Source organism: Leuresthes tenuis, unplaced genomic scaffold (genome assembly GCF_036924035.1).
Source record: "Leuresthes tenuis unplaced genomic scaffold, fLeuTen1.0.hap1 SCAF_99, whole genome shotgun sequence".
In the NCBI taxonomy this organism is placed as follows: Eukaryota; Metazoa; Chordata; class Actinopteri; order Atheriniformes; family Atherinopsidae; genus Leuresthes; species Leuresthes tenuis.
The window spans coordinates 162533-172724 of record NW_027325453.1 but is presented as its reverse complement, the minus strand read 5'-3'; the positions used below and the strand labels follow the sequence as shown (position 1 = coordinate 172724).

At 42.3% G+C, this 10192-nt stretch overlaps 3 non-coding genes across 3 annotated transcripts; 1 reads left to right on the top strand and 2 right to left on the bottom strand.

Moving 5' to 3' along the window:
- Nucleotides 1-4828: 4828 nt before the first annotated feature.
- Nucleotides 4829-4942, top strand: LOC140286936 (U5 spliceosomal RNA). The gene has a single exon (XR_011911342.1). It is a non-coding gene; the product is annotated as a U5 spliceosomal RNA (small nuclear RNA).
- Nucleotides 4943-7931: 2989 nt separating this feature from the next.
- LOC140286941 (U2 spliceosomal RNA) lies at nt 7932-8122 on the bottom strand. The gene has a single exon (XR_011911346.1). It is a non-coding gene; the product is annotated as a U2 spliceosomal RNA (small nuclear RNA).
- A 308-nt stretch (nt 8123-8430) lies between these two features.
- On the bottom strand, nt 8431-8544 carry LOC140286938 (U5 spliceosomal RNA). The gene has a single exon (XR_011911344.1). It is a non-coding gene; the product is annotated as a U5 spliceosomal RNA (small nuclear RNA).
- Between the last annotated feature and the right edge of the window lie 1648 nt (nt 8545-10192).

Here is a 10192-nt window from a genome sequence, read left to right as displayed (position 1 = left end):
CCGCTTTTTCCAAACTATGGTCGGCTATTCACAGCTTCCTCTCCACCATACTTGTATGGTGGGATATTCACACCCACTTGCATCCGAAGACCTCCGCCCCAAATTTTGTTGATATTTAGTCGGACATTCGCACCTTACCCGCTTTTGGCAAACTATGGCCTTCTTGCAGCCAATCACCTCTGATCTCGCTTTTGATGATGTAAGGTTGGGCATTCAGACCTTGCTTCACCTGCTTTTAACCAAATATAGTCGGACATTCACACCTTCTTGCAGCCGAACACTTCCGCTCCACCTTTTAGTGTTCTATCACACCTTTTTTTCACCGCATTTTATACATTATGGTCGGAAATTTTCAACCACTCTCATCCGAAGACCTCTCCTCCCGCTTTTGTTAATATATTTGAACTTTAGTCGGACATTCAAACCTTCTTGCAGCTGAACCACCTCCGCTCCCTGTTTTGATCATATATGGTCTGGCAATACTACCTTTTCTTACCCGTTTGTGAGTAATTATGGCTGGACATTCACACCTACTTGCAGCCGAACACAACCTCTCTCGCTTTTGATGATGTATGGACCGGCATTCTTACCTTTTCTAACACATTTTTCAGCAATTATGGTCGGAGATTCACACCTACTCACAGCCGAACAACTCCGCTCCCGCATTTGATGGTGTATAGTCGGCCATTCTCACCCTTTCTCATCAGCTTTTTGCAAATTATGATCTGACATTCACACCTACTTGCAGTCGAACAGCTCTGCTCCCGCTTTTGATTATGTTTGGTTGGATATTCGAACCTTTTCTTAACTTCTTTTTACATATTTTGGTTGGACGTTCACACCTTCTTGTAGCCGAACACTTCCACTCCTGCTTTTGATGATGTATGGTTGGGCATTCACACCTTTTTTTTTCCCATTTTTCAGGAATTATGGGTGGACATTCACACCTTGCAGCTGAAAACCTCCTATCCCACTTATGATCATGTGCGGTTTGATTTTCGAAAAGTTTCTTTCATGTTTTCTAGCAATTATTGATGGACATGTAGACCTTCTTGCAGCTGAACACCTCCGCTCCCGCTTTTGATCATACATTGTCAGGCATTCGCACCTTGTCTTACCCACTTTTTACAAACTTTAGTCGAACAGTCACACCTTTTTGCAGCCGAACACCACCTCTCCCGCTTTTGATGATGTATGGTCCAGCATTCTTACCTTTTCTAACACATTCTTCAGCAATTATGGTCGGACATTCACACCTACTCAGAGCCGAACACCTCCGCTCCCGCATTTGATAGTGTATAGTCGGGCATTCTCACCCTTTCTCATCAGCTTTTTACAAATTATGATCTGACATTCACACCTGCTTTTGATAATGTATTGTTAGGCATTCGCACCTTTTTTTTTACCCATTTTTCATGAATTATGGGTGGACATTCAAACCTTCTTGCAGCCGAACACCTCCTCTCCCACTTATGATCATGTGCGGTTTGATATTCGAAAATTTACTTTCTTGTTTTAAAGCAATTATTGATGGACATTCAAACCTTCTTTTTGATGGTGTATAGTCGGGCTTTCGAGCCTTTTCTTCCCGGTTTTTACAAACCATGGTGGGACTTTCACACCTTCTTGTAGCCGAACAACTCCGCTCCCGCTATTGATTGTGTACAGTCGGGTATTTTAACCTTTTCTTACCCGCTTTTTACCAACTATGGTCGGACATTCACACCGTCTTACAGCGGAACACCTCTGCTCCCGCTTTTGATGGTGTATAGTCGGGCATTCAAACCTTTTCTTACCCGCTTTTTCCAAACTATGGTCGGCTATTCACAGCTTCCTCTCCACCATACTTGTATGGTGGGATATTCACACCCACTTGCATCCGAAGACCTCCGCCCCAAATTTTGTTGATATTTAGTCGGACATTCGCACCTTACCCGCTTTTGGCAAACTATGGCCTTCTTGCAGCCAATCACCTCTGATCTCGCTTTTGATGATGTAAGGTTGGGCATTCAGACCTTGCTTCACCTGCTTTTAACCAAATATAGTCGGACATTCACACCTTCTTGCAGCCGAACACTTCCGCTCCACCTTTTAGTGTTCTATCACACCTTTTTTTCACCGCATTTTATACATTATGGTCGGAAATTTTCAACCACTCTCATCCGAAGACCTCTCCTCCCGCTTTTGTTAATATATTTGAACTTTAGTCGGACATTCAAACCTTCTTGCAGCTGAACCACCTCCGCTCCCTGTTTTGATCATATATGGTCTGGCAATACTACCTTTTCTTACCCGTTTGTGAGTAATTATGGCTGGACATTCACACCTACTTGCAGCCGAACACAACCTCTCTCGCTTTTGATGATGTATGGACCGGCATTCTTACCTTTTCTAACACATTTTTCAGCAATTATGGTCGGAGATTCACACCTACTCACAGCCGAACAACTCCGCTCCCGCATTTGATGGTGTATAGTCGGCCATTCTCACCCTTTCTCATCAGCTTTTTGCAAATTATGATCTGACATTCACACCTACTTGCAGTCGAACAGCTCTGCTCCCGCTTTTGATTATGTTTGGTTGGATATTCGAACCTTTTCTTAACTTCTTTTTACATATTTTGGTTGGACGTTCACACCTTCTTGTAGCCGAACACTTCCACTCCTGCTTTTGATGATGTATGGTTGGGCATTCACACTTTTTTTTTGCCCATTTTTCAGGAATTAAGGGTGGACATTCACACCTTGCAGCTGAACACCTCCTATCCCACTTATGATCATGTGCGGTTTGATTTTCGAAAAGTTTCTTTCATGTTTTCTAGCAATTATTGATGGACATGTAGACCTTCTTGCAGCTGAACACCTCCGCTCCCGCTTTTGATCATACATTGTCAGGCATTCGCACCTTGTCTTACCCACTTTTTACAAACTTTAGTCGAACAGTCACACCTTTTTGCAGCCGAACACCACCTCTCCCGCTTTTGATGATGTATGGTCCAGCATTCTTACCTTTTCTAACACATTATTCAGCAATTATGGTCGGACATTCACACCTACTCAGAGCCGAACACCTCCGCTCCCGCATTTGATGGTGTATAGTCGGGCATTCTCACCCTTTCTCATCAGCTTTTTACAAATTATGATCTGACATCCACACCTGCTTTTGATAATGTATTGTTAGGCATTCGCACCTTTTTTTTAATACAAAGTTTGTTGTTTATTGTTGAAACTTCATCAGAAGTGAAGAAATAAATGAATGCCTATCAACAAATGTGGGATCTAAACTCTAGTGCTTCCTCTAAAATAATTTCCTTTCTCAATTTAGAAATGTGTGTGTGTAAGTCACAACACCCGTGACACCAAAACGGCTTTCTTTTCTCTACACTCTCCACTATGAGCACACACACCAAATCAGAAAGGCTTTTTTCTCTCTTTTCTACATTATGGACTGTGGGGACACAAAACCGCTCTCTCTATTTTTTTTTTTATCGTGTGCCAGGGCGTTGTCTCATGTATTAGATTATGCTTAAGATACGAATGGGTTTATCAGTCACATCAGAATCCATACATACTGATCCTCCCGTAATAAAATGGTCGGATCTTATCAAACACACTTTGTTTCTTGTGACAATCAAGTCAGCGAAACAGCGTATACACGTCAAGACACTGAATCAAGTTTGCCACAAGAACTCATAAGTTTGGCAGTATTGCTCTGCCATCAGCAATGATGCACCCATTTTATTTTCGTGAGACATGTGCAAGCACCTGTTCATCTACTGTTCTATCACTATGAATTAGTGATCTATTATCAATAAGGATACTTCTACAACTACTATCAAAGTATGTCCGGACTTCTTATGTTGTCAGTTGCTATATATGAATAAGTGGGTAGCTACTGACAAGCATTAAGCATGTCACACAGCCCAAACATATAACATTTCAGGACACACCACACAGTTAACAACCACAGTGAAGCGTGTCAAAGCCCAAACATGTAACATTCAACAGGACACTTACACAACACATTCAAATCAAACAGTCAGACAACATACAAGAACATATACCCCAGCCGGCATTGCTCCCTGCCTATTTTCGTACAGTACACTATGTGTGCGCACACCTTTATTCACAAACTCTTCAACTTATACTCTTTTACCGAAGCTGCTACAGCTCGATTGGCCGAATACCCTTTGATCCTATTTCGGTGAATTTGACATCTGCCTTACATATAACAGATTAGCGGTTTAGCAGTTTTAATTTAGTTTGAGTGATGGAATTCATTTTATAGCAAAATCCGAAATCGTGAAGAACTCATGAAAGTAAGCTTATTCTCGGATTCCTGAAACTTTAGATTTGCTCTTTCTTTTACTGCAAAGTACAACGTTGTTTCTTTTGTTTAAATCTTTCTAGACATGGTAAATATTAAGGACAAAGCAGTTTTCACATAGTTTGAGTGAAGGAATTCATTTTATAGATAAAATCCCAAGAGTCTGCTGAGAAAAGAGAGTGAATGCGAAGTAGACTTTAACACGGCTATGGGAGCGAGCCGAGTGTGGGCTAACCAGGAGAATTGCTTGAAAGAAACGCGACCCCGAATGAGCGGTCAGAACAAAGCCTCAATATGGGATTCTCGTGGTGTTTTTGTTGCTGCCTTGTCTTTTGCACAGAGTAAAAGACAAGGCAGCCATCGAATAGGGCCCGATTGTTCCTACTTGGTCAGCCGAGGAGCAAGGGGGGGGGAGCAAGCGTCTCAACCAAGCAAAGCTCACCATGGGGAAGGTGGCTATGCCAACTAGCCTGATGCCCTGCTCCCGCAGTGACGGATAATCGTACTCTGGTTTCTCTTCATAACGTACAAGTCTTTCGCCTTTTACTAAAGATTTCTGTGGAGAGCAGCACTAATGAGTTGTTTCTATTTTTGGCAGGCTTTACCTTTGCGGGTGAAGCCCTTTCTGTCTGTGCAAAAGAAATCTTGTTACTGTGCAGAGTGACTTCTCTGCGTAGAGTCGCCTTACTTGTTGCGACTGTGCCGATGTTCGAAGCTGGAGTGCAAAGTTGTTGCTTGAATGGTGCTTGCTGGAGCATGCGGGAGTGCAAAGTTATACCATTTAAAAGGGCTGAAGAGTGCTCAGTGCAGCGGGTGGGCGACACTCTGGCCACCTTGAAAACCGAGGTTACATCCACTACCAGGGGCAGCCCAAGTTCTGCCGCAAGTGTGGTGAGCATGGGCACCTGGTTGAGGCTTGTACCAAGGTGTTATGTGGGAAGAGCAGAGAAATTGGGCAAACTTTTGGAGAGTGTCCAAATGGCAGGAAATGTAATCTCTGTGGAGAATTAAATCACCTCTTCAGAGATTGCCCTAAATCTTTTGCCAACAAATTAAAGACGGTAAAGCCACAGTCAAGCCAACAAAGAGAAGGACCAAAGGTGGCAGTTGGTGAACAAAGTGAAGAGGTTGACCCAATAAATTCAAACTTCCCGCCAAAAGCTTGGATTGGAAGTGAGGAGCAAAAAGGGGAGGGGCCTGTAGAGGCCTCACCACTCAGTGTTGAAGTCTGTGAGAATTCAGTTAAATGCAACATTGCGTCAGAGGCCAACACCGAGAGTCCGAAAAGGAAATATAGATCACCCTACTCACTTTTCACCTAAAGAAATGAAGGAAGAGCTAGTTTCCCAAGAAATAACCTGAGTGTGTAATTTGTTTTGATAACTTAGAAAAACGAAAATGACATACCTACTTTCCTTTATGCTTTTAATGGTTCTCACCTTCTCAACACTAAATGTGAGAAGTGTGAAATCGAAGACAAGAGCCCAGAGTATTTTATTCTTCTTAGACTCCATAAAATCAGATGTGTTTTTAATACAAGAATGTGGACTACCTTTTTTAAAAAACCATAGACAATGGGAGGAAATGTGGCCCCATTTATCGATATGGAGTGGCTCAAATCAAAATAAAAATGATGGTGTGGCCATTCTAATTAAAAATCCGCATGTTCTGGTGAAAGGTAGCACAGTGGTGAGAGACGGATGGGCACTTTTAGCACACTTGAATTTTATGGGGCAAGACTTTAACCTCTTCAATATTTATGGTTTCAATGGAAAAAATTAAAGGTATGACCTTTTAGAAGATATACAGCTTTACATGCTAGGGCAAGTACCTTTAGTTGTAGGAGGGGATTTTAACTGTATCTTGAGCAGGAAAGATAGAAAAAGAGCAGGGGTAGATTTTAAAGTGGATAAGACTTCGATTTTACTTCAGGGCATATGCAGGGATTTTAAGCTTACTGACTGTTTTAAAACCATGCATCCCAGAGAGGAGGGCTTCACCTGGTTTAGTCATGATGGCACCAGAGCCTCTCGCATTGATTATTTCTTTACTAGAGATTGCCCACCCACTGATGTTAGATTAACCCCTGTTTTCTTTTCAGACCACCTTATGCTCTCCTGCACCCTTTCACCCCCTTCTGGTGTGACGGTAGGAAGTGGTCTGTGGAAACTCAACTGTTCCCTGTTGGAGGATGAAATCATAGTCAGTCAGTACAGGGAATGTTATAAAGAGTGGCATACCCTTCAAGACCTCTACGAAACACATGCACAATGGTGGGAAATGGTGAAGGAAACGACCCAGACTTTTTTTAAACAGCAAGGTAAACGTAAAAAAAGGAAAGAGAATCGATGTATGATGGGACTACATAAACGCTTACAGCGCTACTTTAAACTAAATCAGTGTGGCATAGACTTTAAAGAAGAAATCAAAGATGTCAAAAAGGAAATGTCAGTTTTAGCAGAAATAAAGAGTAAAGGAATTTTTGTAAGAAGCAGGGAGCAGGAAATTGAGGAAGGTGAAAAAGAAAGAAAGTTATAAATAAAAAGGAGTGTATTCAAAATCTAAAAAGAGAAGATGGGTTTTTAACAAAATCCACACAAGAGATGATTGAAACTGTACATACCTTTTATAATAACATGTACAAAGAGAAACCAGTGCACTTGGAAACATCGGCAGAAATTTTAAAATTCGTTGACAAAACCGTAAAAGAGAATGCACACTTGACACAGGATTTTACTGCTTTAGAGTTAAAAAAATGCCTAACAGGTTTTAAGAGAAGTCGAGCTCCAGGTTTAGACGGGCTTCCTGCAGAATTCTATCTGACCTATTGGGACCTTTTATCATCAGACGTTTTAGATGTTTTTAAAGATTTTGAAAAACTCGACCGACTGCCTGACAGTTTTAGAGTGGGAATAGTGACTCTACTTTATAAAAAAAATGATAAGACTGACCTAAAGAATTGGAGGCACATCACACTTTTAAACTTTGACTGTAAACTTTTTAGCAAGGTTTTAGCGACACGGATGTCCTCTGTTTTAGAGGAGGTAATTCACCCAGACCAAGCTTGTGCCATCTCAGGGAGACAACTCAACGACAGCCTCGTACTGATTCGAGACATCATTGATTACGCTAGAGACAGAAACACCCGGCTTGTCATCTTAAATTTAGACTTTGAAAAAGCATTTGATCGGGTCTCGCATCAATATCTCTTTCAGGTGTTGCAGCCATCGAATAGGGCCCGATTGTTCCTACTTGGTGAGCTTTGCTTGGTTGAGACGCTTGCCCCCCCCCCTGCTCCTCGGCTGACCAAGTAGGAACAATCGGGCCCTATTTGATGGCTGCCTTGTCTTTTACTCTGTGCAAAAGACAAGGCAGCCACAAACACCACGGGAACACCGTATTGAGGCTTTGTTCTGACCACTCATTCGGTGTCGCGTTTCTTTCAAGCAATTCTCCCGGTTAGCCCGCACTCGGCTCGCTCCCAGAGCCGTGTTAAAGTCTACTTCGCATTCACTCTCTTTTCTCAGCAGATTAAAAGAAAGTTTCATCTTGGGCTCCCTGAAACTTCCATCCTGCACCGCTGTTTGCTTTTTCACAAGAGCAGAGGAGAGCGCACCGTTCCCAGCGGCACTGCAGTACCGGGTCGAGGCTTGGAGTGAACGGAGCAAGCTTCTTTTTCAACTCCTATTCTTGAAAATCCATTTAATATGTAGTCCTCGTATAGAGGACATATCAGATATTAAACTGATAAGAACAGATACTACACTTGATCTTAGCCAAAAGGCCGAGAAGCGACAACTGTCCACTGGTTCACGTCCGAGGGCCCTTCCTGGCACAATGCGCACTTGTAGCGGTGTTCTTTTTATGGCCATAGGTGGCCAGAGTGTCACTATGCACCTCCGCCCACCTGCTGCACTGAGCACTCTTCAGCCCTTTTAAATGGTATAACTTTGCACCCCCGCACGCTCCAGCAAGCACCATTCAAGCAACAACTTTGCACTCCAGCTTCGAACATCGGCACAGTCGCAACAAGTAAGGCGACTCTACTCAGAGAAGTCACTCTGCACAGTAAGAAGATTTCTTTTGCACAGACAGAAAGGGCTTCACCCGCAAAGGTAAAGCCTGCCAAAAATAGAAACAACTCATTAGTGCTGCTCTCCACAGAAGTCTTTAGTAAAAGGCGAAAGAGTTGTACGTTATGAAGAGAAACCAGAGTACGATTATCCGTCACTGCGGGAGCAGGGCATCAGGCTAGTTGGCATAGCCACCTTCCCCATGGTGAGCTTTGCTTGGTTGAGACGCTTGCCCCCCCCCCCCCCCTTGCTCCTCGGCTGACCAAGTAGGAACAATCGGGCCCTATTCGATGGCTGCCTTGTCTTTTACTCTGTGCAAAAGACAAGGCAGCAACAAAAACACCACGGGAAAACTGTATTGAGGCTTTGTTCTGACCGCTCATTCAGTGTCGCGTTTCTTTCAAGCAATTCTCCCGGTTAGCCCGCACTCGGCTCGCTCCCAGAGCCGTGTTAAAGTCTACTTCGCATTCACTCTCTTTTCTCAGCAGACTCTTGGGATTTTAATCTATAAAATGAATTCCTTCACTCAAACTATGTGAAAACTGCTTTGTCGTTCATATTTACCATGTCTAGAAAGATTTAAACAAAAAAAACAACGTTGTACTTTGCAGTAAAAGAAAGAGCAAATCTAAAGTTTCAGGAATCCGAGAATAAGCTTACTTTCATGAGTTCTTCACGATTTCGGATTTTGCTATAAAATGAATTCCTTCACTCAAACTAAATTAAAACTGCTAAACCGCTAATCTGTTACATGTAAGGCAGATGTCAAATTCACCGAAATAGGATCTAAGGGTATTCGGCCAATCGAGCTGTAGCAGCTTCGGTAAAAGAGGATAAGTTGAAGAGTTTGTGAATAAAGGTGTGCGCACACATAGTGAGCTGTAGGAAAATAGGCAGGGAGCAATGCCGGCTGGGGTATATGTTCTTGTATGTTGTCTGACTGTTTGATTTGAATGTGTGTAAGTGTCCTGTTGAATGTTTGGGCTTTGACACTTCACTGTGGTTGTTAACTGTGTGGTGTGTCCTGAAATGTTATATGTTTGGGCTGTGTGACATGCTTAATGCTTGTCAGTAGCTACCCACTTATTCATTTATAGCAACTGACAACATAAGAAGTCTGGACATACTTTGATAGTAGTTGTAGAAGTATCCTTATTGATAATAGATCACTAATTCATAGTGATAGAACAGTAGATGAACAGGTGCTTGCACATGTCTCACGAAAATAAAATGGGTGTATCATTGCTGATGGCAGAGCAATACTGCCAAACTTATGAGTTCTTGTGGCAAACTTGATTCAGTGTCTTGACGTGTATACGCTGTTTCGCTGACTTGATTGTCACAAGAAACAAAGTGTGTTTGATAAGATCCGACCATTTTATTACGGGAGGATCAGTATGTATGGATTCTGATGTGACTGATAAACCCATTCGTATCTTAAGCATAATCTAATACATGAGACAACGCCCTGGCACACGATAAAAAAAAAAAGAGAGAGAGCGGTTTTGTGTCCCCACAGTCCATAATGTAGAAAAGAGAGAAAAAAGCCTTTCTGATTTGGTGTGTGTGCTCATAGTGCAGAGTGTAGAGAAAAGAAAGCCGTTTTGGTGTCACGGGTGTTGTGACTTACACACACACATTTCTAAATTGAGAAAGGAAATTATTTTAGAGGAAGCACTAGAGTTTAGATCCCACATTTGTTGATAGGCATTCATTTATTTCTTCACTTCTGATGAAGTTTCAACAATAAACAACAAACTTTGTATTATGAGAAAGAACCAGAATCATTCTTC